Source organism: Coenobita brevimanus, chromosome 34 (genome assembly GCF_032717465.1).
Source record: "Coenobita brevimanus isolate Jiangsu-jjx chromosome 34, ASM3271746v2, whole genome shotgun sequence".
NCBI classification, from domain to species: Eukaryota; Metazoa; Arthropoda; class Malacostraca; order Decapoda; family Coenobitidae; genus Coenobita; species Coenobita brevimanus.
This window is the reverse complement of record NC_136987.1, coordinates 9,471,526-9,498,046: the sequence shown is the minus strand read 5'-3', so window position 1 is coordinate 9,498,046 and position 26,521 is coordinate 9,471,526.

The window sequence follows — 26,521 nt, the reverse complement described above, 5'->3', positions numbered from 1 at the left end:
AGAAGAGTCCACCAGACCTCCTTCCTCTGCCCCGGAGTGAAGTTCCAGCAGAGTCCATTACTGCCAGGCTGAGGGAGAATCCACCAGTCATCCCTCCTCCACTTCCCCAGAGGCTCCCTACGGGGACACCTTCTCTGGTTCAGCCCGCCCCTCCTATTCCACCTCCTCTATAAAGGGTGGAGACTGCTCCCCAGCATGACTCCTGCTGGAGAATGTCTGGAGCAGACCTGTTATGAGCCTAAGTGTCCTGCTCTGAAGTCCAGCCCCTGACACCCCCAGCAGCTGACAGACTCTTCAAGGGCAAGTGGCAGCAGATGACCCCTGACGGCCTTTCCCTCCCGGCGAGACCACAGCCCTCGGACCTCAAGGGGCACCCTACAGATGACCCCAGGCCTGGACCAGCCTGGACCCTCCTCCAGGACTCCCACACGGCCAAGGGCAGGCGCCATGCAGCGCCCCTCTTAACCCTGTTTGGCCCCAGTCCTGAAGGCCACCACACTCCTAAGGCCCTTGCCAGGAAGGGGCCGCCCACTACGCCACCCTCCAGTTTACACCAGACCACAGCCCTCGGGAACCCCAGACCGCCCCCAGGACCCCCGGGCAGGGTCTCCCCACACCCCGATGCCAGAGATCTTTGTCCTCCGTCAGGCACCTGAGCGAGAAGTTCAGGCAGTTGTTTGGTCCCAGCCCTGAGGGTCGTACTCCTGCCAGCCCTGAAAGTGCTGGGCCCTTTGCCACCCGCAGCCCCGGACGAGAGAGAACGCCCCTGCGCGTGATCCCGTGGCCTCTGGACGCAGAGGCCCCCGGTGGAACCCAGCCCCGTCAGTAGTAAGGCTGTGACACCGCCGCCCTTATACCTGACCGCCACGACGTCCAGATCAGAAAGGAGATAGCACAGTGTCCATGACTCAGTGACATGAAGGCAGAGCAGTGAACTAACCACATTACGGAAGTCAGTAAGAAAAGCACCAGTAATAATATCAAAGTGGTGGAGTAAGTAAAAGTGACAGTGCAACCGTGAACACGGCCACGCAGTGAAATACGGGTCTATTATAGTGAATACGTTACCATCTGATAACACCTACTAATACTAAAACCGTACACAGACCCCAGTGCTAAAGTAACACTTACCAACAGTGAAACAGTACCAGCTACTCCACGAATATATAAAACTTAGACTTCCTGTGACTAATCATACGTAAACATATGCCCAAAGTGCTATTCATTTTGACCCGAACAGTATCCTGCGCAATACTGATAACCCATATCAAGACGTTAAGAGTTGTAATTGTCCAGTGTATCTGTATCCGTGACATCTACCCGTTCCACTGTACAACTTAGTAATACACGTGTGAGGTTGTTGCCTTGAGTTTTTGTGTCCTGTCTCTCTCCTATTTGTCTAAGCTCCGGTCTAGAAAGAGAGCCCTGCTGCACACTAGGCGTTTAAGGGAAGGGAAGCTGACCCTTAAAACACTTAGCATTACAAGCATAATTTTAACTTTTTAAGCCCATTTGAGCATTTTTAAGTTTTGAAAAGTTGACCAAGTTTTTAACCACAAATATTACCTGACTGCTAACCTATATGCTAAATGGTAAGGCACATCCTTTCCATCTTTTTCTATTTCTTTTTTTTTCTTTTATGGATTTAATTGTATGTTCACTTGATTGTGAAATCTAAATATCATTACTTTTAATTCTCTTTGGTAAATCTAAGATATCAATTTTTTTAGGCTGATGATGGCTAAAGCCGAAACGTTCCCGATAAACAAGATGGTCATCCTAGAGCTGGTATTAATCTTCCTTATATATATATATATATATATATATATATATATATATATATATATATATATATATATATATATCTTCCTAACATTCCACGGCAGCATATATATATATATATATATATATATATATATATATATATATATATATATATATATATATATATATATATATATATATATATATAATTATCTTCCTAACATACCACGGCAGCATATATATATATATATATATATATATATACTGTATATATCTTCCTAACATTCCACGGCAGCATATATATATATATATATATATATATATATATATATATATATATATATATATATATATATATATATATATAATTATCTTCCTAACATTCCACGGCAGCCGTTCTTCTCTAGTGATCCCAATTCTACCCAGTCCCACATTTGCGACTTAATACTAGCTGGTATGGATTTATTCATGACAAGTCAACAGTTCACCAAAAGATCGAACTCTCCAAAATGGTTTGATGACAACTGTGCCAGAGCAACAGCCCAAGAGTCATTAGCATATAACTTTTACTTAAAATCAAAAACATCTGAATCACTCTCTCAATTTTAAATTCCTAGAAATCATGCAAAAGCTGTATTAAATCTTTCTAAATCAAACTTTCTTCAAAAGCAAGCATCAAAACTACTTAACAACCCTAATGACAATAGAATATTCTGGTCAGCTTTTAAATCTTTCAATAATAACTTTAACAAGTCATCTTCCATTCCCCCACTAAAATCTTCAGATGGCAACATTACAAATGACCCGCGTGGGAAAGCGGATATTTTTGCCAGAACATTTGCCAGAAACTCTACCATAGACGATACCAGCCAGAACGTCCCAGTACTAGAACTTGACTCTCCCGAAACTACCCCACTTAAAATACAGACAAGATACGTAAAATCCATCCTAGACAATTTACCTACCCACAAAGCTCCAGGCCCAGATGGAAATCTGCCAAGTGTTTTGAAAAAGTGTTCCCCTAAACTTGCCTGTTTTAGCTAAATTATTTGGACTGCTATGGACTAACGTCTTTTGTTCCTTTGATTTCTTCATATCTTAGTGACAGGAAAATAAGAGTAAATGTAGATGATGTATATTCCAATTTCCACTCAATTAACGCCGGCGTGCCGCAGGGATCAGTTCTGGCGCCAACCCTATTTCTGGATCATATTAATGATCTCTTATCTGTCACCCACAATGCCATTCACTCATACACAGATGACTCAGCACTACGTAGTTCTTTCACACTCAGACACCCATTTACAAAGTCTAATATCTCTACCTCTCAACTCAGTACAGCCATCTCCATAAATCAAGACCTATCTACAATGAGTGAATTGGGACAAAACAACCTTGTCTCTTTTAATGCTAGTAAAACTAAATATATACAATTTACTAATAGACAGATATTGCCAGATTTGTACATTACCTTCAGTGCTAATAATATTCCCATCTCCAAAAGCATTGAAATTCTTGGCGTCTCACTTAACAATGCCCTCAGCTGGACCTCTCATGTAGATCACTTACTAAAACAGCCTCAAAGAAACTTGGATTATTGTACAGAGTCCGTAACTTCTACGCTGATGAGCAGTTAGCTATAATTTATAATGTTCATGTGTGCTCTCAGCTTGAATATTGCCCACCCTTGTGGAATGGATGTGGAGAGGTTGCATTAAAACAACTAGACAAAATTCAAAATAAAGTTGTTAGAATTATTAACAACCCTGCCATTACAAATAAACTACCTCCCCTGCAAGTAAGAATGAATGTTGCCTCTCTTGCATTATTTTACAGATATGGCAAATGCTCAGACGAAGTTGCATCCATGGTGCCACCTCTCCATGCCTTCCCTCGTGCTACACGGGCGTCTGGTAGCGCTCATGACTGGAATGTCACTCAGCCATATTGCAGAACTTCTGCCAATCAGAATGCTTTCATTCCCCTAACTGTATCTCTCTGGAACTCGTTTCCCCAGTGTTGTTTCCCTCCAAATTTCAACCCACAGCTGTTCAAGTCTAACTGTTACAGATATTTTATGAACAGAGGACACCAATAATCTGGTGTATGGATTATTTTTTTTATTCATTTGTTTTTCCTTCCTCCGTTCTGTTATTTAAATATATATATATATTATATCGTTACGAATATCTCCTGGGGAAACGTGTTATGTTAAAGTCGAGAGGGAATGAAAGCATTGAGACTAAAATGCGCGCTCCCACCGCCAGACCCCCCACCCTGCTATGGAGCCACAGCCCTACCCCCACCCCAGAAGGACACTACGATGGGCCAGGTGAATGTGACACTAGCCCAGAGCGAGACGGGCTCAGTTGCACCCCAACCCTGTGTCCCTTTTCCGCTCAACCTACCCAACCATGACGTCGCAGGAATGTGAAACTACTTCTCGGCCGGACCAGCCCTCATCAGGATCAGGGTGGGACTGCTCTAGATACAGTCCCAGGCAGTGCTGCGGTAACAGCCACTGTACATACTGGGGAGGAAACGGCTACTGTACGTCCCTCAGCTGCCGCCCCCTGCAGCCCTGCAACGACGGCCACTGTATGCGTCGGGGAAGGAACGGCCACTGTACATCCTTCTGCTGCAGCCACATCTGAAGCCCGCCTCGGTGTGACGGCCACTGTACGCACACCGATAGGCAAAGGTAGGAGGAGTGGAGCTGCTATGACGGCCACTGTATGCATCGGGGAGGGAAGGGCCATTGTACATCCCTCAGCTACTTCCTGTTGGGCAGGTAGACCTGCAGCGATGACCATTGTATGCACCAGGGAGGGAACAGCCACTGTACGTCCCTCATCTGCCTCTTCCTCCTTCAGGAGCACCCCTGCGGCAACGGTCACTGTACGTGCCAGGGAATGAACAACCACTGTACATCCTTCAGCTGCTACCCCAAGGGGCTGTGGAACTGCGACGAAGGCCACTGTACGCGTCAGGGAGAGAACAGCCACTGTATGTCCCTCATCCACCTCCTCTGCCTCCAACGGGAGTAGCCCCGTGGTAACGGCCACTGTACGTATCGGGGAGGGAACGGCCATTGTACATCCCTCAGCTACTTCCTGTTGGGCAGGCAGACCCGTGGCGATGACCATTGTACGCGCCGAGAAGGGAACAGCCATTGTACGTCCCTCATCTGCCTCTTCCTCCTTCAGGAGCAGCCTCACGGCGACGGCCACTGTATGTGCTGGGGAAGGAATGGCCACTGTACGTCCTTCTGCTGCTACCCCAAGAGGCTGTGGAACCACGACGACAGCCATTGTACGTGTTGGGGAAGGGACAGCCACTGTACACCCTTTGTCCACAGTCCCGAGGGTTCTCCCGGAGAAGAAGGTCCCTTGCGCGGCCCACTCTCCACCCCTAGGCTGTGCAGGACGTCCTTCTGTCTCTCCCTCCAGGTGTGGTTCCCTGGAGGTGCTGCCGCTCCAGTAGTGGCGAGGTCCTGTCGCTGAAGGCGGGGTTCACACCCTCCAGTCTGCCCCTGGACGACACCGGATCCTGACAGACACCCTGTGGACGAGGTGTCACAACCAACCCCTGACGGTGCCCCAACCTTGAGGCGACCGCAGTTCCAATCCTCCCAGGTCCAGCCCCCGGACCCCAGGACCGGACCACTCTGACCCCACTCACCATCTGCCCTCCACCAGGAGCAAGAAGTGGCAGTCCCGACTCCTGATGCTGTTTGGCCCCAGCCCCAAGGGCTGCTCACCAGGTCAAGGCCCGAGCAGGAAAGGGCCTCCTTGCACCCCAGAACAGACACGCGCCCGGGCCGCAACACCCCCAAGAGTTGTCCCGTGCCTTCTGTAGGAGGGCTCCCCAGTAGGGCTCCCTCAAACCCCCGGGCGCCATCTCAGATAAGCCCAGGCCACAGCAGTCCAGTGACAAGGCCTCCAGACCCCAGTGTCGTGCTAAAGACTTAACTGTGACAGTGACTATATGTGGTATAGAAACAGTGAGACAGAAACACCACCCATTTTCATCCAGAGTGCTGTGTGAATGTCTAAGCGCCCTAAAACCGGAGTAATATACCAGTGTGTGGCCATAAGACCAATATACCATGCAGAGTCCAAAGAGACCGAGTGTATGAACAGTGTCACCACCTCTATGTGATATTCTCTTGTGTAGTAACTCAGGTGTAAGCACAGTGCCCATGTGATATATTGTGCCAGTATTAATTAACCTGTCACACTACCCCATCCACATTCAGTGTACCACTGTATGTATATGATAAATTGTTATGCGGGATGTTTTTAGTCCGACTCCTCGTCCTAAAAACGCCCGCGACTGAGCAGGGTCCTCTTTCCGGACCGGAAATAAAGCACCCACAAAGGAACAGTGCATAAAAACTAGGCAGTACACCTTAACACATCTATTGTCTTAATCCAATACACTGTTACAATATAAAAACAGTTACAGGATATGATGGAGACAGATTTACAGAGTTAGCTTCTCAATATAATGTATCACACACAGCACAGGCAGAGAGTGGAGATCATGTTATACATCAATGGTGAGTTACAATTTCTCTATACCCGTATTATGTCCATAGGCAGAACTAGCATTTAATAGTCTAAACCAGATGCACTAGGGGTAAAGAGGGCCAGGGGTCGAGAGAATGAATATTACTATAACTTGTCAGAGCGCGAGTCGTGACACTCGGGATAGTTACTTTGTCGCGGAGACACTGTTCACAGGCATTTGGTTTTTCCTCGTGCCCCACTGTTTCCGTATGTCTCTGGGCCTGTGTTTACTAGTCTTTTCTGTTCTGCCTGGGTATTTGTCTGACTGTGTGTCACTTATATTATTCTGGCCTTTCTCTTTCACTGTCACTGTTCACTCCCGTCTCTGTGGTTTTTCAAGACACACAAGATGCATTAAAGTCACTACTTGCCCTTGTTTCCTGGGCTTAACAGAGGAGGCACCCGGGCGTGGGAGGGGGCTCTACTGGGGAGTCCTCCTGCAGGAGACAGTGCACCACCCGCAGGGGTGTCACTGCCCGCACCTTCTTCGTCAGGGGGGTGCAGGGAGGCTCTCCCGTCTGGGGGCCTCGACCTGAGAGGCCCTCATGCTCGAGCCTCGTTGGTGGGGTGCAGGGAGGCCCTCCGACCTGGGGGCCTCGACCTGAAGGGCGGCCCTTGGGGCTGGGGCCGAACAGCTGCAGGAGGCGGGCCTGTCACCTCTTACTCTGGGCAGAGAGCCGTGGGGGAGTGGAGCCCAAGCGGCCTGGCTCTGGGGACCGCCGGTCTGGTCTGGGACTCCAGGTACTGCGGTCGTCTGTAGGGAGGGGCGCCGTCAGGGGCAGACTGCGGCACTTCTTCTGTCTGGCGTCCGTCAGGAACTGGGACTGACCAGGGGTAGGCGGCAGGACCGACACAGGGCTGCGCCACCACTCCGGCAGCACCTCCGGAGAACCACACCTGGAGGGAGTAAGTAAAGGGCGTCCCACGCAGCCGAGAGGTGAAAGGCCGGCCGCGCAAGGGACCTCCTTCTCCAGGAGGACCCCAGGAATCACGGATCAAGGGCACACAATGGCTGCTCTTTCCCCCACACATACAGTGGCCGTTATGGCGGTTCCGCAATTCCTAAGGTCCACAGCTGAAGGGTGTACAGTGGCCGCTCCTTCCCCCACACGTACAGTGGCCGTTGTGGCGGTGCTGCTTCCGAAGGAGGAAGAGGCAAATGAGGGGCGTACAGTGGCCGCTCCCTCCCCGACACGTACAGGGGCCGTTATCACAGTTCCACTCCTCCTTCCTTTGCCAGTCGGAGTGCACTCAATAGCTAGCACTTCGAGGCTGTCTCCAGATGTGGCTGTAGCTGAAGGGTGTACACTGGCCGCTCCTTCCCCCACACGTACAGTGGCCGTTGTGGCGGCACTACAGGGGGAAGCAACTGAGGAGCGTACAGTGGCTGCTCCCTCCCTGACACGTACAGTGGCCATTACCACTGTGTTGTCTGGGACTGAATCTGGGTCAGTCCCACCCCGAACCTGGTGAAGGCTGCCCCGCCCGCAGGGTCGTGTCTTTTGCCGGCGTAGCTTCTGTCGGACCGGTTGGGTGACAGAGGGACTTAGGACAGGGGAGCACCGGCGCCCTTCTTGCCCTGGGTCGACCTCTCGGTGATTCAGCCCTCCGTGGTGTCCTCCTGGGGTGGTGGTGAGGCGGCGGCTTGGTGGTAGGGTGGGGGGTGGCAGGGTGGTCAGTCCGGCGGCGGCAAGTATTTTATAAAGAAATTGGACTAAGGCAATAGATATGTTAAGGTGTCCTGCCGAGTTTTTATGTCCTGTTCCTTTATAAGTGTTCTATTTCCGGTCTTGCAAGAGGACCCCGCTCAGTCATTGGTGTCTTTAGAACAAGAAGTCTGTCTAAAAACACCCAGCATAGCACTGGTGGCAAGCAGTGGGATGGATCCAATTAGAACAGGGAGGAACAAATAGGGAAATCTAGCACAATGGCGGCCAAACCACACATCCAACTGCCTAAATTCAACCCCGAACAATATGACATCGATGTGTACAGTCGTCAGCACAATTTCGCTGCAAGCCTGCTCATGTGATGTGGTTATTTTGTCTGGCAACAGTGTTTAGGAACTAGTTGCCACACAGGCTTTTATACGCTTTAAAGACGTGTTTGTAAGAGTTAGTGCTATAAATCGCCCATAATGCAATAGTCTATATATCTGATTAGCATAAAAATGAGCAAAAGACGACAGAAAAATGTTGTAGAGTGTTAAAACTTCTGCTTTCTCCCTCGTACCCACTCCATGTCCCACCCCACCCTACCTCTCACCCCCCCACCCATTCTCTTTCATTTCCACTCCCCTCTCTCCGCATCCTGTCTACCTTAACCACGGCGCAGATCTACTTAATGAACTGCACTCTTCTCCATTTCATGTGTATTCCTGTAACCTTTTAGCTCCATACATTCGAGAGTATCGTGCCATGCCTCAGTCTTTTTCACCGACTCTTTACGCCAAACGTGATACAGTAGTTCGAAACATGATGGGTTCTGATCCTGCTACATGAATCAGTGAACAGTATGAGGAGGAGGGGAACATTTTCCTTGGAACGAGAGAGAGAGAGAGAGAGAGAGAGAGAGAGAGAGAGAGAGAGAGAGGAAGTAGGAGGAATGGGCACAAATGTTTGTTTAATTTCGCCTACTGAAATGATAGCCACCAACTGCCAGGCTCACAAAACACACACACACACACACACACACACACACACACACACACACACACACACAGTAGGGAATACATCACAAGAACGAGACCTCAAACGTTTCTGTATCTAGCGGCTGTTGGGAGTGACAAGGGGTGGAGAAAAGAATGACAACTGGAATAAAAAGAGTGGGAATCAGACGGGGAGGGTGAGAATGGGATTAGAACAGGAAGGAATATTGGTAATTAGCCTTGGATACATTTTACTGAAGCATTTCGAGCAACTGAGAACAGGACAATATTGGTTTAGTAAACAGTCAAGAGAGAACTGTGATGCACCAGTCGGGTTAGTGCCGTGGATAAATGAATGAAGGTAGAGAGAGTGGGGAGAGGAGAAAGTGGAGAGGCACGAACGTGAGTGGGGAGTGGGAGGGGGAAGGAGGGGTGGAGGGACATCAGGAGGAGAAAGGGGGAGAGAGGGGAAGGGAGTTTAGACACGGTTATGAGGAATGTCAGAGTATTACGCTCGTACGTCGTTTCATAACATTCTGTCAACTATTGCACTTTTTTTTATACTATTCAAATACGGTATACATAATATTGTACTCTAGCTAGCCTCTACTACCACTTTTAAAAAACATTTCGTTAAAGTGTGCAAAAGTCTACGTGGCAACTAGTCCCCTTACACTGTTGCCAGACAAAAGGACTCGCATCACACGAGTAGACTTGCAGCGAATTTATGCTGACGACTGTACTTGGATATGGTAAAACCCTTATTAGACATACGGTCTAATAACGACACAGAAAAAATTGCCGTCACACTGCCTCACCTAGGCAAAATCGTGGCAACCATAGCCACAAAAATCGTCCCGAACTAAAGTGGGACCAATTCACACATATTGTGAAACAGGCAGTTACTCCTTCCTTGGGCAGAGTTGTTGCCCTCTCACAACTCGACGCCCTCACAGGGGGAGGTGGTGACTCAATCGGTAGAGAGGTGGCCTCCAGTCCTACCAGACCCAGGTTCAAATCCCTGCTGGGGCAGGGAACAGTTTAAGGATTTGAATTTCGTTAAATCAGACTTTACTGATCTACTAGAAGTCCCACCGACATGTCATAAAAATACCCCCGCTGATACCAATACACCAGTCCTGTATGAGACAGACCTAGCATGTATTCAATATGGACGGTGGGTGTTAGCGCCGAAGTGGTGACATGTAGAGGTGTATGATATGTAGGAGGACTACTGGCCCTTGATATCAGGCTGTGAAGCCTATGCCCAGAGTTGGACACATTAAAAAAAAACATAAAACATACAACAGTAGCCTCAATGACATGTTCATCCAGGCACGGTGACTTGTCACCGCTGCCTATGCCGAAGCCAGCACAGCCACTCGGGATCAACATTTATTCAATACCCTGCTGAGGATCCTCCTGAGCACAGTCAGGGAAACTTTACGATCCATGATCTATTGGGAGACATGGACTATGACCTGCAGCTTGTACAACGCCTCCTTGCTGCCCGCCCCGCACCTCAACCAATTAATGCAGTCAGCAAGTTTCCCACAAATAAGGCAGCGCTGCAAAAGCAATGAACTCCCCCACCACAACCCACTATGGAGTCATCACTGGCCATACCCAAAGCACACCTGCCAAAGAGACGCCCCAACCGCAAAGAAAACTCCAACTTGATTTCTATAAACCTGTGGGAATTTTCCGCCCACAGTCACAGCTTCCCTCTGCATAACATACGCGAGCAGCTGAAAGCCACACGACACAGGGCGGCCCCACAAGGGCGCCAAAAGGTGTCATCTCTGGCGGACGACGCACCGGAAGACAATGCTCCACCTCTCTCTTATACAGGCCCTGGGGAAGTGGAGCTCAACAAAGAAGGCACCGTACAGCAGATGGATTTTTAGGTCCGCCCCCGCACCTCCCCACGGTGGCGGGGACCACTTCATATAAATACAGACCCCCAGTCTACAACAAAATGAGGCTGAATGGGGTCAAGGCAAGACTATTGGTTGACATGGGAGTGGCCAGATCCTGCCTCAACTCACATTTTTACTCCCGCCACAGCTCCACCTTCTCCTCACCTCAGCCAACCTTGTAGACGCAGGGGACAGCCCCCTGCCACGACCAGCGGACTGAAACCCACCAACAAGTAACCGCAAGACACCCCTTCATCGTCTTCGATTCTACCTCCCGGGCATACGACGGGTAGCTGGGGCTGGACTTCCTACAAAAACTTCATGCCAACATTGACTACCACAAGTGCCGCCTCCAGTTTCATCCAGCCCCCCCCCCCTTGACCTCCCACTCAGCACGTGCACACCTCCACCCCACCCCCCCATCCCCATCACCCTTAACCACTCTGCACATGCACCTCCCCCCACCCTCACTCCTCACGTCACCCGCCACTACACCTTCTCAACCCCAGTCTTCTCCTTCTTCCTCTACCACCTCCCCTCCCCCTCAAACTTTTCCTGCCACCATTGCTTCCACTGTTACTATTCCCCACCACCATGAGGCTTGGTTACAGCTAAACAGGCCCAGCGGTACCTCCATACTACTTTCACCCACCTTACCATCCAGGCCCCTTTCGTCATGTTTACTATCTCCCACATTCCTCCCCACCCCCACATCCGAGCAGTGCGAATCACCAATCTTGCCGCCACGCCACTCACCCTCCCTTGAGGGTTAATAGTAGGCGACATGGAGGAAGCCGAGCCTTGTTAAACACCCTCCCCCTCTCCCACCACGCAACCTACTCTACCTAACCACCTCTCCACCCACCAAGCGAACAGCCTCTGACAACTCCTCCTGGAAGACCAAGACCTTTTTTCATCTGGCCCAGTGGACATCGGACACACGAAATTCTTGAACCACGAAATCCACACCACAGGACCACCCATCTGCCAGCACCAAAGAACCCTAAGCAGCGGGCAGCGTACGACCGGCAGATCCAGGACATGCTCGATGCTGGCGTCATTTCCCCCTCCACCATCCTCTGGTCCTCCCACGTCTTACTCGTTAGAAAAAAGGATGGCACCATGCGGTTCTGTGTTGACTACCGTAAACTCAATCATGTCACCACCAAGGATGCCACTCCTCTATCCAGAATAGACGATTCCCTCGACTCACTACACGGCTCTTGATGGTTTTCCACCCTCGACCTACAATCGGAGTACTGGCAAGTCCCCGTCCACCCAGAGGACAAACAGAAAACAGCCTTCTCCATCAGCAACGGAAACATTATGAATTCAATGTCCTCCCTTTTGGACTTTGCAATGCCCCAGCCATGTTCTCCCATCTAATGGAGTCAGTCCTTAGCGGTCTGACCTGGGAGATCTGTCTGGCATATCTAGACGATGTCATCGTGTTCAGTCAAACCTGGGCCGACCACCTCCACCGCCTCAAACAGGTATTTACGCGAATACGCCAGGGCGGACTTAAACTCAAACCATCAAAGTGCGTCCTAGCCGAAAGATCCGTCTCCTTCCTGGGACATGTGATCGGAGCCGAGGGCATCGCTCCTGATCCCGACAAATTGTGCGCCATCGCTGACTTTCCCCTACCTAAGGACGTCCACGAAACATGTGCCTTCCTTGGACTTACCTCTCACTACTGGCGTTTTGTCAAAGGCTTTGCTGACATTGCCAAACCTTTGCACGATCTCACAAGGAAAGGCGAGCCTTTCGTTTGGACAGATACCCAAATTGCAGCCTTTAATATCCTCAAAAACAAGCTAGTCTCAGCCCCAATTGTTGCTTTCCCTGACTACAGCCTACCTTTCCGTCTATACACCGACGTTTCCTTGGTTCCCATCAGTGTAATACTACCCCAGGTGCAGGACGGGCGGGAGCTAATCACTGCCTGCACCAGCCGCATCCTCAACCAGGCTGAGAGAAATTATGCTGCTACTAAACGTGAGTGCCTGGGCATCATTTGGGCTTTAGATTATTTCCGTTCATATATTTCAGGCACCCATGTAGTAATCATTACTGACCATCAATCTCTCCAGTGGCTGCGACAATCCAACACCACTAGCACACAACTAATTCGATGGCGAGAAGCGCTCAAGGAGTTTGATTTTGAAATATCATACCGACCCAGGAAACTGCACATAAACGCCGACGCCCTCTCCCGCCTAGCCATCAACTCCATCCGCACCAACACAGACCTCATCCAAATGTGGCAGGCCAAGCAATGTCCCCCCCTGGATACCACTGCACACCTTTGCGAAATTATATCAACATGGCGAACACCTGTTTAACCAAGACGGCCACATTGTCCTAGACCCCATTGATGCACATGACGCCATGGGTCACCTCCACGTAGACAACAGTATCCACCTCGGCATCAAAAAGTTACTGCAAGTTTTCAATGATATTTATTGGACACCCAACTACTCCACAATTGCCAAAAACATCATCCAAACATGCCGAGCCTGTTCATTGGGTAAAGACATCACACACACACTTGGACCTGCAGGAAAAATCACTACACACAAACCATGGCAATTACTATCAGTCGATGTAGTTGGGCCCCTAACACCCAAAGCAGGCTACAAATACATAATCACTTTCGTTGATGTATACTCCAAGTTCCTTATCGCCTGCCCCGCAAAAGACCACAATGCAGTGTCAGTAGCTGAAGCATTGGTCCGCCACGTCTTCCCTTATTTTGGGATTCCCCAGGCCATACATTTTGATAATGCCCCTGAATTCACCGGCAAGATCTGGGATGAATTAGCTGCTCTATTTGGCTACCGAATATCCCACTCCTCCCCATACTGGCCCCAAGGAAACAGTGTGCGAGAGATGTCATCGTTCTCTCCTTAACCAGGTACGGGCCCTAATTATACAAATGGGGCACTGACGACTGGCCATCCCCTGTGAAAATCGTTCAGTGGGGCCTGAACACATGCCCTAGGGATGATGGAATTACCTCCCATGAGCGAGTCTTTGGGGAAGCCCCGCTCTTTCTGCCCCTCCACCAACACCTTCAACCCCCTCCCCGCCCACCACCACCGATCCCCTACACGACCTCAAGAGGTGCCTCCACCACCTTCAACAGCAACAAAATTTACAGCCAGACACAATCACCTCCAACCCCTACAAACCGGAAGACTCTGTCGTCATGGCACGCTTACCTACCCCAGACAAAGTATCTCCCCGATCCGAAGGCCTCTTCACCACCATCAAAGTCCCCAGCCCTTACCAAGTTATCATTCAGCATCATGGGCACACACACAAGTATCGTAACCGCCACGTGTGCCCCTTCCAACCCACTGACAATAGCATCCCGCCAAACTGCATGCTGCACACCTCCGGCCGCGCTGCGCTACCCTCTCCTTCTTCCAAGAATCAAGCCACTGACTCCTACTCCTGCTCCTTCTCACCCTCCCCCTCCACCTCACCTGCCACAACCCCCTCTCCCACTGCACCCTTACATGACCCACCACCAACATCCTCTGATTCCAGAACGTCACCAACCTCCCCCCCTAGCACACCCCACACAGACACCTCACCATCACCTCCTCCAACCCACAACTTCCAATCACCGACCCAAACCCCTAACAACACACCAACAACACCTCCCTCCACGACAAATCCCGCCCTAACCACCGCGGAAACAACCACCCGCACCTCACCACCATGACACTCACCCCCACCCACCCTCGCTCCCCCCATCACCATCCCCCGCACCACCTCACCCACAAACTCCCCACGTGCAGCAACACCACCCACCACCCGCACCAGCCACACAATCACGCCTTTCCACCCCTTACCCACCGATCACACCCACTATACATGCCACCTCTCACCAACACCCACAACTGCCTACACCCAAAACAGGACACCCACACCGCCACGTGCCTCCACAGCTCACCCCCCATGCCCGTCCACACTACCACCACCACTAGATCTGGACGCCTCTCACGCCCAGCAACCAGGTACACTCCTATGCCACTCCTACTTCGCCAACATCACCACACTCACCCACACACGCAACATACACACCCAATACTACTCCCATCATACTCAGCCTACATCAGGCAAAGTGGAAACTTCCACCAACCCAGTTCCCCAGAAGGAGCCACCGCTCCTACCCTAACCTCCCCGTTAAAAGGCTGAGGACCTCACCCTAGCCAGCATACAGCTACCAGCCCCACACCAAGCACCACCACTAGAGATGAAGATCCAACGAATTGTATGGCATCCCCCACATGGACCTGGACAGAGAATACAAGGGACACATCAGGTCCTCTGCAGCCTCCGCCACACTTCACACACTTCCACACTCCACATCACACTCATCCCTTACCAAGAACCCATCCACATAACACAACACTGGACCGCCCTCCACCAACACATCACACCTACGCACCAGACCTCCACCACAAACACATACCACCTCCAGTCACGGGGCCATGACTTCTTCACAATGGACGGTGGTAAAATGCACGCTCCCGCTGCTGGACCCCCCCACCCCACTACGGAGCCACAGCCCTACCCCCACCCCAGAAGAACACCACGGTGGGCCAGGTGAATGCGACACTGACCCAGAGCGAGACGGGCTCAGGTGCTCCCCGACCTTGTGTCCCTCTTCCCTTCAACCTACCCAACCACGATGTAGCACGAATGCGAAACTACTTCTCGGCTGGACCAGCCCTCATCAGGATTGGAGTGGGACTACTCCAGATACACTCCCAGGTAGCGCCGTGGTAATGGCCACGTACATACCAGGGAGGGAACGGCCATTGTACATCCCTCAGCTGCCTCCTCCTGCAGCCCCGCGGCGACGGCCACTGTATATGTCTGGGAAGGAATGGCCACTATACGTCCTTCTGCTGCAGCCCCATCTGGAGCCCACCTCAGTGTGATGGCCACTGTTCGCTCACCGACAGGCAAAGGCAGGAGGAGTGGAACCGCGATGATGGCTCCTGTATGCATCGGGGAGGGAGCGGCCATTGTACATCCCTCAGCTACTTCCTGTTGGGCAGGTAGACCTGTGGCGATGACCACTGTACACGCCGGGGAGGGAACAGCCACTGTACGTCCCTCATCTGCCTCTTCCTCCTTCGGTAGCAGCCCCACAGCAACGGCCACTGTATGCGCCAGGGAATGAACGGCCACTGCACATCCTTCTGCTGCTACCCCAAGGGGCTGTGGAACTGCGATGACGGCCACTGTACGCATTGGGGAAGGGACAGCCACTGTACACCCTTCATCCACTGTCCCGAGGGTTCTCCTGGAGGAGAAGATCCCTTGTGCGGCCCACTCTCCACCCCTAGGCTGCATGGGACGCCCTTCTGTCTCTCCCTCCAGGTGTGGTTCCCTGGAGGTGCTGCCGTTCCAGGAGTGGAGGTGAGGTCCTGTCACCAAAGGTAGGGTTCACACCCTCCAGTCTTCCCCTTGACAACGCCGGATCCTGACTGATTCCCCATGGGCGAGGTGCTGCAGCCAACCCCTGACGGCGCCCCCACCTTGAGGCGATGCAATCCCAATCCTCCCAGGGCCAGTCCCAGGATCCCAGGACCGGACCACTCTGGCCCCACTCACTGTCAGCCCTCCGCCAGGAGCAAGAAGTGGCAGGCCCGACTCCTGATGCTGTTTGGCCCCAGTCCCGAGGGCCCCTCACCAGGTCGAGGCCGAGCAGGAAAGGACCTCCCTGCACCCCAGAAAAGACACGCGCCCGGGCCTCAATGCCCCCGAGAGCTGTCCCATGCCTTCTGCAGGAGGGCTCCCCTGTAGTGCTCCCTCTAACCCCCGGGCGCCATCTCAGTTGTGCCCAGGCCACAGAAGACCAGCGACGACACCTCCAGACCCCTGTGTCGTGCTAAAGACTTAACAGTGACAGTGACCATATGTGGTATAGAAACAGTGAGACAGAAACACCACCCATAAAGTGTCTCTACCCCAGTTCATCCAGAGTGCTGCGTGAATGTCTAAGCGCCCTAGAACCGGAGTAATATACTAGTGTGTGGCCAAAAGACCAATATACCAAGCAGAGTCCAAAGAGACCGAGTGTATGAACAGAGTCACCACCTCTATGTGATATTCTCTTGTGTAGTAACTCAGGTGTAAGCACAGTGCCCATGTGATATATTGTACCAATATTAATCCGCCCCATCCTGACGTTTTCTGGGCAGTGGTACGCCCCAGTCCTGACATTTTTGGACCTTTTTTTTTTTCTTTGGCTCAAACATCCGCTTTTGGTGAGAAACATCGAAAATTCATAGAGAAATTGCTCACCTGAGGTTTAAAATACTCGATCCAGATACGAGTACCTCCTTACCTGACTGGGTTTTCTAACAGGCTGGCACCAAAGAAAACGAGTTCTATGGGAGGGTAACTATTTTATCCACCCATAAACAGTATTTATTTATTTACTTGGTACGAATTTATATGTAGTACAAGAGTATATTGGTTTTCAAACAGTAATATAGGCATTATAAGCATTGTTTCACTCACTAACTCATCACCATTCATGACCTTTTTTCCCACATTACCTGATCATCATTTCTGACTGTTTCTTCCTCTAATGCTATGTAAACTTTGTCCTCCACATTGTCATCGATTGGTGAATCACTCTGGCCCTGAATGTCTTTATTGGCCAGGTCACTGGTAACAGGTGAATTGCCGAGACAATGGCGTGCAGGTGGGGGGAGAGGTTATGCGGTGTAAGGCATTGTCCCTGCTTGGCATATTGTGGAGGGATAGAGGAGGGTGTCCCATGTATACGTGCCAAAAATCAGTCGCGAAATCACTCGTGAAAATTGAAAATTGTGCGAATTAGGGACCTTGCAATGTTGCTGCGTTAATTTACGTCTCCGGGATATGAGTGCACATCATATGAGGACGTGAATTCATGTCTCCGGGACGCGGCGGGTTGATTAACCTGTCGCACTACCCCAACCACATTCAGTGTACCATTGTATGTATATTATAAGGAAGTTGAACTAAGGCAATAGATGTATTAAGGTGTCCTGCTGAGTTTTTATGCCCTGTTCCTTTGTAAGTGTTCTATTTCCGGTCTAGAAAGAGGACCCCGCTCAGTCGCTGGTGTCTTTAGAACGAGAACTCGGTCTAAAAACACCCAGCATAACACAGATCTCTGTTCGAACCCAGCAAGCTTCATAACTTTCCCGACAACACTAACTCGACATCTGTGTAATTCTTTTAAATAAAATGCTAGCATCATATTGTCATCTATCCTTTCTGATTTAGCTCGGACATACCGTCCAAGTCATACATCGCAGACTTGCACGTGATTCCCAACCTACCACGAAATCTTCCTGTGCCCCTAATCCCCCGCCTCTCCCTCCTTCACAGTCATAATTACCAGACACACAAGGTCTGGCTGCCGCTTCACATTCATATGTCTCACACCAGTACTTCAAGAGCTGAGTAATGCGGAATTTCCCTGACTTTACACTCGCGGAAAAATCAATCTTTACACAGGTGAACTGTATATATATTTGTGTGAACGGAATGAATCGGGTGAAGCATCAGTCTGTGACGCTGGCACGCCTGAGTAAAGGACATGTGATATCTCCAACATTTGGACCTGGCCAGAGTAAGATTCGCTTATATTAACGTGTCATTGAGAAACATCTGTATAAGTCTATAGATAACTGATATAACCATCCTACCTTGAGTGTGAACACATATCTTTATTACACGTATATATATTACATTGTTATATTTTACATCCGTGATTATTACAGGTATTTCCTATAATATTACTGAAGCATTTTGTAAACAATGGTTGAACTGTCTCGGGATTCATTGTGCTCAAAAGTTGTACAGTATTCAAGTAAAACATTGCTGGAATAGTTATTAAGATGCCTAAAAAGTTGAATTATGTTTTAAATGCTGGGGGCTCATACACCTTGTTATGCAGCGTAATCTGGACTCTGCCTTCTCGGGACCAGCTACAGTGCAGGCCTTGAGTTCTTTGTTCACGACCGGGTCAGCATAAATAGACAATGAGGGGGAAGTCCAAACACTGGCTGAACAAGGGCACACGTATATTAGCAATAAGCTGGGCTACAATATTTTACACACTACAGTCCGTGACCAAATATATCAGATAACATGGAACAATATGCCTTACACTGAATATTTCCACCTAGTTCATACAGAATATTGACTAACACTAGAAGTATGTATCCACTTACAAAGAGTAGTCTCACGTTACAATACACGTATAGTTCATACAGTAATTCAGGTATCTCCTGCTCTTGTAAACGTATAACACTCCTAATACATTATACCTCAATATACACAGTGCATAACATAGGCGGGAGCCCATTCCCATTCCACAACCATTCGCGTGACATAGACGGGACATTACACTACCTATGACATATCCGTGTGACATAGACGGAGCCTGGGCTAACTTATGTTGCACACGCGTGAATAGGATGAGGGAATACACCACATACAATTTACTCGCGTGACAGGGATGGAGGACACTATGATTACATAGAATTCTCATATAGGGTCTATCACAGAGAGTAAACCCATGTTACAGACACTCGGTATATGGGGAATAAGTCCAATGGGGGGGAGTATGACGATACAGGGACAGGGGCACGACACTGGTACTTAGAGGTAGTTCATTGTGTATTGCAAAGGGGGGGGGGAGTCACACTAGGGAGAAACGACCAGGACCTCCCCTCTCGTGCCCGCACTGGCTGTCCACGTGAGTTTCTCCTGGGGGTTGCAAATCCACTGATCCAAGCAAGGGGGAAGGGGGGGTGACACTGGGGACAGTGGGGAGGGTCTGCTTTTAAACACTAACACCACCACGGGAGAGAAATGTAACCTTAGAGTCTTTACTCATGGACACAGGCAGAGAGGGGCACCAGGGCATGGTGCGAGACCCACCAGACAGGAAGTCGCAGGTGGCGGCTGGGCGTAGGGGGTGGGTCATCTGGGTTGTGCTGATCGGTCACTGTCTAGATCGCCATGGGTCCTATGGGAGCTGGTGGGTGGGGTGGTTGGTGGCCTTCTCTTCATAGGGGCCCTGGGTGAGGAGTGGCCCTCTAGACTAGGGCCGAATAGGGCCGGGAGGTGCACGGCACACCGCCGGCCCTTCATCGTAGTAGGGGTCCTGGGGGTGGACCTGGGTAGGCCCAGGCCAAGGGTCGGCTGCGGGTGAGGCGGTGCCCTTCTGGGGCCGCGGTCCCGTCCGGGGCAGCTGTCAGGGGTGGACTGCAGCCACCTTCATCAAGAGGGGTCTGGCAGCTGTGGTGGGCGGTAGAGATCGTTCACCTCCTCTGGGGGCTGTGGTCTCACCTGGGCGAAGAGGCCAGCAGGGGTGGTCTGCAGCTGCTAGCTCTGGAGGAGTCCATCAGCACCTGCTGGAGGTGGTGGAGGAGTCGCAGTGACAGGACGCCTGGATTCGGTATAGTCTCTCCCTGGCTGGTCTCAGGTAGGGTACCTGCTGGGGAGCAATTCCCACTGTCCGGAGGAGAGGGGCGCCTCACTCCACCACAGGAGGGACAGACTGATTGAGGGACTTCACCCTCTGTAGGAACCTTGAGGGTTGCGGAGGGGGAGCTACTGGTGGCCTGCTCCCCTGCTTGGCGGGTCTGACTGTCCCTGCCAGAACTCTGGACTGGGGCATGAGAGGGAGACCCAGCGGGCACGGCAGACCCGGCACGTACTGCCTAGGTTCCTGTCTGGGACGGAGGTGAGAGGAGGTCCGGAGGAGACTCCCTTGGGTGCAAAGCCCAAGGAAGGTGAGAGGGAGAGGCCCGGGGGACACTCCTGGTGGTTGCCACAGGTCTGGTGGACTGTGTCCCTCTGCCGCTGTGGCTAGGGCACCTGTCCCAGGGACGACAGGAGGGGGAGGCCCGGCAGGCTCTCTAGGCGAATGCCACAGGTCCAGCAAACTCTGTCCCTCTGGCACCCCGACTGGGGCACCTGTCCCGGGGACGAGGGGGGGGGAGGCCCGGCAGACACTCCTGGCCAATGCCAAAGGTCCGGCTGTCTCTGGCCTCCTGTCATCGGGGCTGGGGCAGCTCGGGAGATGACCAGTGGTCTGTCCCACTTAGGTAACTCTGATGGAGTCCATCTCCAGGCCCGCCTACCTCCTGGGGAGAACCAGCGAAGGTCGTCTGTAGGACGTGCTGACGTGCTGGCTCCTGAAGGCGGGTGGCAGAGGATGGAGAACTGGTGGTCACTCCACCCACAACATGTCCAGCGGACTCTACTGCACTGCTGCTTTCCTGGGGTATATGAAAGCTAGAGGCTCCAGTGGAGTCCTCTCCTCTTGTGAAGGTCGATCCAGTGGATACGGCATCCGAGGGCTTCCTCGGGACTTGGGAGTTGTAAGTCCCACCCCGATTCTGGCAAGTGCTTCCTCCACCAGAGTGTAGTGCACTCAACCTGCGTGGTCTGGCTGCAGGGAAGAAGGGCGTTGGGTCATAGGGGACATATGTTGCTCTTGCTGGGAAGGCTCGGCAGGTGAGATAACCTCCCTGTCATCTCCTTGTGGGGTGGGGGTCACCTCCCTGTACCCTCCTCATGGGGTGGTGGTGTCCGGTTTGCTCCGCCGAGCAGGTATTTCACACCCTTTACTAATTGTGTAAAAAACAAGTCAGTATTACTACTCTCTGCAGAATATCCTTTATTTGGATGTTGACACTAAAATATCAGCACTGGGAAGACCAGCACCAAAGGGAGACAACAGGGAGGCACGGAGAAGGCCTGAACCAAGCGGGCATACATCCCCCATCATCAGGCACCTCTCTTCCGCTCAATGGAGCCCTAGGGAAGTACACCACCCCGCCTCACTACTCTCGGGCCAGACAAGTACTTGCCAGGATCAGGGTGGGACTTGTTTTACAACAGTCTGAAGTAGGACCATGGCGACATCCACTATACTCGTCAGGGAGAGGACAGCCACTGTACTTCTCTCACCTATTACCCTCTGCAGGACCACGGCAGCGTCCACTGTACCCACTGGGGAGGGAACGGCCACTGTCCTTCCTTCACCTGCACCCTCTGCTGGGAGCAGGACCGTGGCGAAGTTCACTGTACTCGCTGGGGAGAGGATGGCCACTGTATTCCTCTCACCGGCTGTCCCAAGGCAAGGCAGAACCATGGCGGCATCCACTGTACCTGTTGGGGAGGAAATGGCCACTGTCCTTCTCTCATCTGCTGCCCCCACAGGGAACTGGACCACAGCAACATCCACTGTACTCATTGGGGGAGAGGATGGCCACTGTCCTCCTTTCACCTGTCTTCCCAGGGCCAAACAGAACTGTGGTGGCACCCACAGTGCCCGTCAGGGAGGGACACTGTCCTTCCTTCATCTGCTACCCTTGTGACACCCCTCAAGGGTAACTCCCCTTGCTCACCTCACTCCTCCAGAGGCCGAGTGGGACATCCTCCTCTCTCTCCGTACAGAGCCAGCCCCTCCGTGGAGTTGCATCTGGAGAAGATCTGGAGCAGCCCCATAGTGAGCCTGGGGATTCACTCACTGCAGCCAGCGCCCCTACATTGCCCCTCGCTGCCAGACTCCCATAGGAAGAGATGCTGCGGGCAGCCATTGACAGCCTCTTGATCAAAGCGAGGCCACAGCCCTCAGCCATCCAGGGATGCCCCCAGGACTCCTGGCCGAGACTTCCCAGCCCAGCCAACGAGCAGTTCTCCTCCAAGAGTAGGCGCAGGGAAGCACGGCTACTCACCCTATTCGGCCCCAGTCCTGAGGGCCAATGCACCCACCAAGGCCCCACCAGGGAAAGGTCTCCCTCTACACTGCCCAACAGCCCACACCAGATGACCCAGCCCTTGACGGTGGTGCCATGCCGCCTGAGAGTAAGCAAGCCCGATGGGACCCCTCCCACACCTGGACAACATCTGCAGCTACCCAGTCACCTGTAGCCCATCTCGAGTCCTCTATATCCATACTAGTGTAGTTAAACTGTTACATTGTATTGTGTCCACCACTGTGTATCTTTGTGTCAATATACGTGTAAGGTTGGTTGACCTGTGTTTCTGAGCCCTGTTCCTTTAGTTGCATGCTCTAGACCCAGTCCTGAAGAGAACCCCAGATCAGTCGCTCATACTCAGGGAACAAGAGGTTGAGCTCTGAGCACGTAGCATAACACTGGTGGCAGCGGTGGTTCTTGATCTTGTCAGAGAGCAACAAGGAACAGAAGGGAAAGTCTAACAAAATGGCAGCCAAACCGCACGTACAATTCCCAAAATTCTACCCTGAACAGTGTGACATAGACACGTACACTCGGGGAAAGATTCACCTGATACACCCGCTGACACGTGAATCTGAGACATGTGATACTGAAGCAGCTGCCGTACTCTCACCTATGTTGTAAAAGTGTGTGAGGAGAAGGGTTGGAGGGGGTGGGAGGTCTGTTGAATTTGTTTAATAGTCTTATGTCCTCTTGGCCCCATCTAATATAATAGTATAGCACAGCTTTACCGTCTAAATATATTCTTCTTGACCTTCATTTCGAAAATAATGCTTAATGAAAATTGTATATAATACCAGTGATATATACTACAGATGTATATACTAAAATCGATTTTATAATCAATTTAGAGTTCCCTATATAATATGTCATTAATAAAACTACACACACACAAGCTGAAACGACATGCTCTGTAATACCCACAATACCCAAGAATAGTGATGAGTCTTAACTTTGTACTGTCAGCAAATGTTCACGTGTGGATGACGTTTACATGGGACTACTTCAAGTCCTTATAAATTTTGCACCATGACCATACATTACAAGCATTATGACTGGTCACTGATACTGTGATGTCAACGTCCCAAACCCACCTCCACCCATCCCACCCCGATGCCTCTCCTCATCACTCATTGTTACCATATAGGTGAGAATTTGGTGCCTGCTTCAGTATCATTTGTCTCAGATTCACGTGTCAGCGGGTGTATCAGGTGAATCTTTCCCCAAGTGTACATGTGCATGATTAAGCCACTACTTGACATTGGATTCGACCACGACTGGGAGAAGATAGCAGTCACTCTACCACATAGGGGAAAAGCGGTGTCAAGCATTGCCATGAAGATTATCCCGGAGCTGACATGGGCACAGTTCACGCAAATCGTGACCCAGGCAGTCATGCCATCCCTAGGGAAAGTCATCGCCTTATCTCAGCTCGACACCCTTGCCTACGACGGCAACCTGGATGACACACTCATCCAGGCCGGGCGACACGTCACTGCCTCTTACCCGGAGACCAACACGGCCACCCGGGAACAACATATCTTCAACACCCTGTTGAGGATCCTCCCCAGTGCCGTAAGAGAACATTTTACAATCTATGCCCTGTTGGGAAACCTTAACAGGAATGTCCAGCTGGTCAGACGCCTTCTCGCCACTCGCACCATCCCACAACACATCGGCGCAGTCAGCAGAGTCCCAGCATAGAGGGCATCACACCCCAAACCACAGACATCCCCACCCATGCAAGTCCTTCAACACCACCCACTATGCCCAGGGCATTTCCCACTGAAAGGTGTCCCGCCCCTAAGGAGAATACCAACCTCATCTCTATCAACCCATGGGAATTCTCTGCCTGTAGTCACTGATGCCCTATTCATGACATACGTGAACAACTAAAAGCTGCCTGGCACAGATCAACCACCCAAGGGCGCCGCAAAGTCCCCTCCCTAGACAGCGAATGTGCCGAGGACAATGCACCACCTGCCGACTGTGCCAATCCTGGGGAAGCAGAGCCTGAAGAAGAAGACATCCAACAACAACTGGATTTTTAGGATAGCCCCTGCACCTCCTCACGGTGGCGAGGGCCACCTCACAAAAATATCGTCCCCCAGTCTATGACAAGATGAGACTGAATGGGGTAAGAGTGAGGCTACTGGTCGACACAGGAGCAGCCAGATCCTGCCTCTACAGTCACTTCTACTTTTGCCACGCCTCAGCTTTCAGCCCGCTTCTCCCCACTTAGCTCACCTCGTATATGGGGGGGATGGCCCCCTGCCTGTACGTAGGGAAACCTGGAGCCTGCGTGCTGATACCCATCAGAAAGTATCAACCCAGCACAATTTCGTCATCTTCAACTCGACCTGCCATGCCTATGATGGCTACTTAAGGCTGGACCTCATGCAGAAGCTGCACACCAACATCGGCTGTCACAAGTGATGTCTGCACTTCCAGAAGCCTCCAGACTCCACCCCCATCCACACTGCACGTGCACATCTCCATCCTCTCCATCGCCCTGTACCCCCCCCCGCCATGTCCTCTACCTTGCCCCCTATTCCCCCTACCCCTCCTGCTCCTCCACACAACCACTTTCCCTGCTACCAGCACCTCCTCCCTTACTATTCCCCCTCAGCACGAGGCCTGGCTTCAGGCAAACTGGCCCACCAGAACCTCCAGCCTATTCTCTCCGAACCTGCCTTCTGGAACCATCTCCTGTCTGCTGTCCCCCGTCTTTCTCCTCCCCCCCCACCTCGGGGTGGTATGCATTGCCAACATCTCCACCACCCCCCTTACCCTCCCCAGAGGATTAGTGGTTGGTGAAATGGAAGAAGCTGAACTGTGCACACACACACCCCATCCTCTCCTGCCACCTAAACCCCCCTACCAGAACATCTCTCACCACACGAAGCTGACAGCCTCCAACGCCTCCTCCTGGACTTCCAAGACCTCTTCTCATCAGGAATGATGGACATCAGCCACGCCACTTACCTGGCACATGAAATCCACACTACAGGGCCACCCATTCATCAACCATCAAGGAGGAAAAATCCCAAGCAACGGGCTGAGGAAGACTGGCAGGTCCAGGAAATGCTCGATGCAGGCATCATATCTCCATCCACCAGCCCTTGGTCCTCCCCAGTCATCCTAGTTAAAAAGAAAGACGACACCATGTGCTTCTGTGTGGATTACCAATGACTGAACGATATTACCACACAGGATGCCACCCCCCCTACCCAGGATAGACGACTCCGACTCCCTGTACAGTGCATTCTGGTTTTCCACCTTGGATCTCCAATCAGGATACTGGCAAGTCCCTGTACATCCGAAGGACAGGGGGAAAACAGCTTTCTCATCCAGCAATGGGAAGCATTATGAATTCAACGTCCTCCCCTTTGGACTTTGCAACTCCCCTGCTACATTTTCCCAGTTAATGGAGTCAGTTCTCAGTGGCCTCACCTGGGAAATCTACCTGGTGTACAGTCATAAGAAAAACTATCGTTACCCTTCAGAGCTATGCACTATGACACAACGACAAAGTGTTGTGGAATGACGGGACAGGAAAGTTTGTACCTCAAACCTGTCAATGTCAATTGTGAGTAGACTGTAGCACCAGTCGAGCAGGGCAGTACTCCCAAGGTGGATGGAAAGCTGATGACAGGGAGAGCTGGAGCTCCCGTTTCATCAGCCCTCGTTACTAGGTCCCGACCATCCGCCTTTGCTGAACTTTTTCAGTATCTCAGTAGCACAGATAGTAGGCCAGCATGCTCTCCAATACAAGTTTCTCTAACTATCAACACCAAACTACATGCACAGTACACT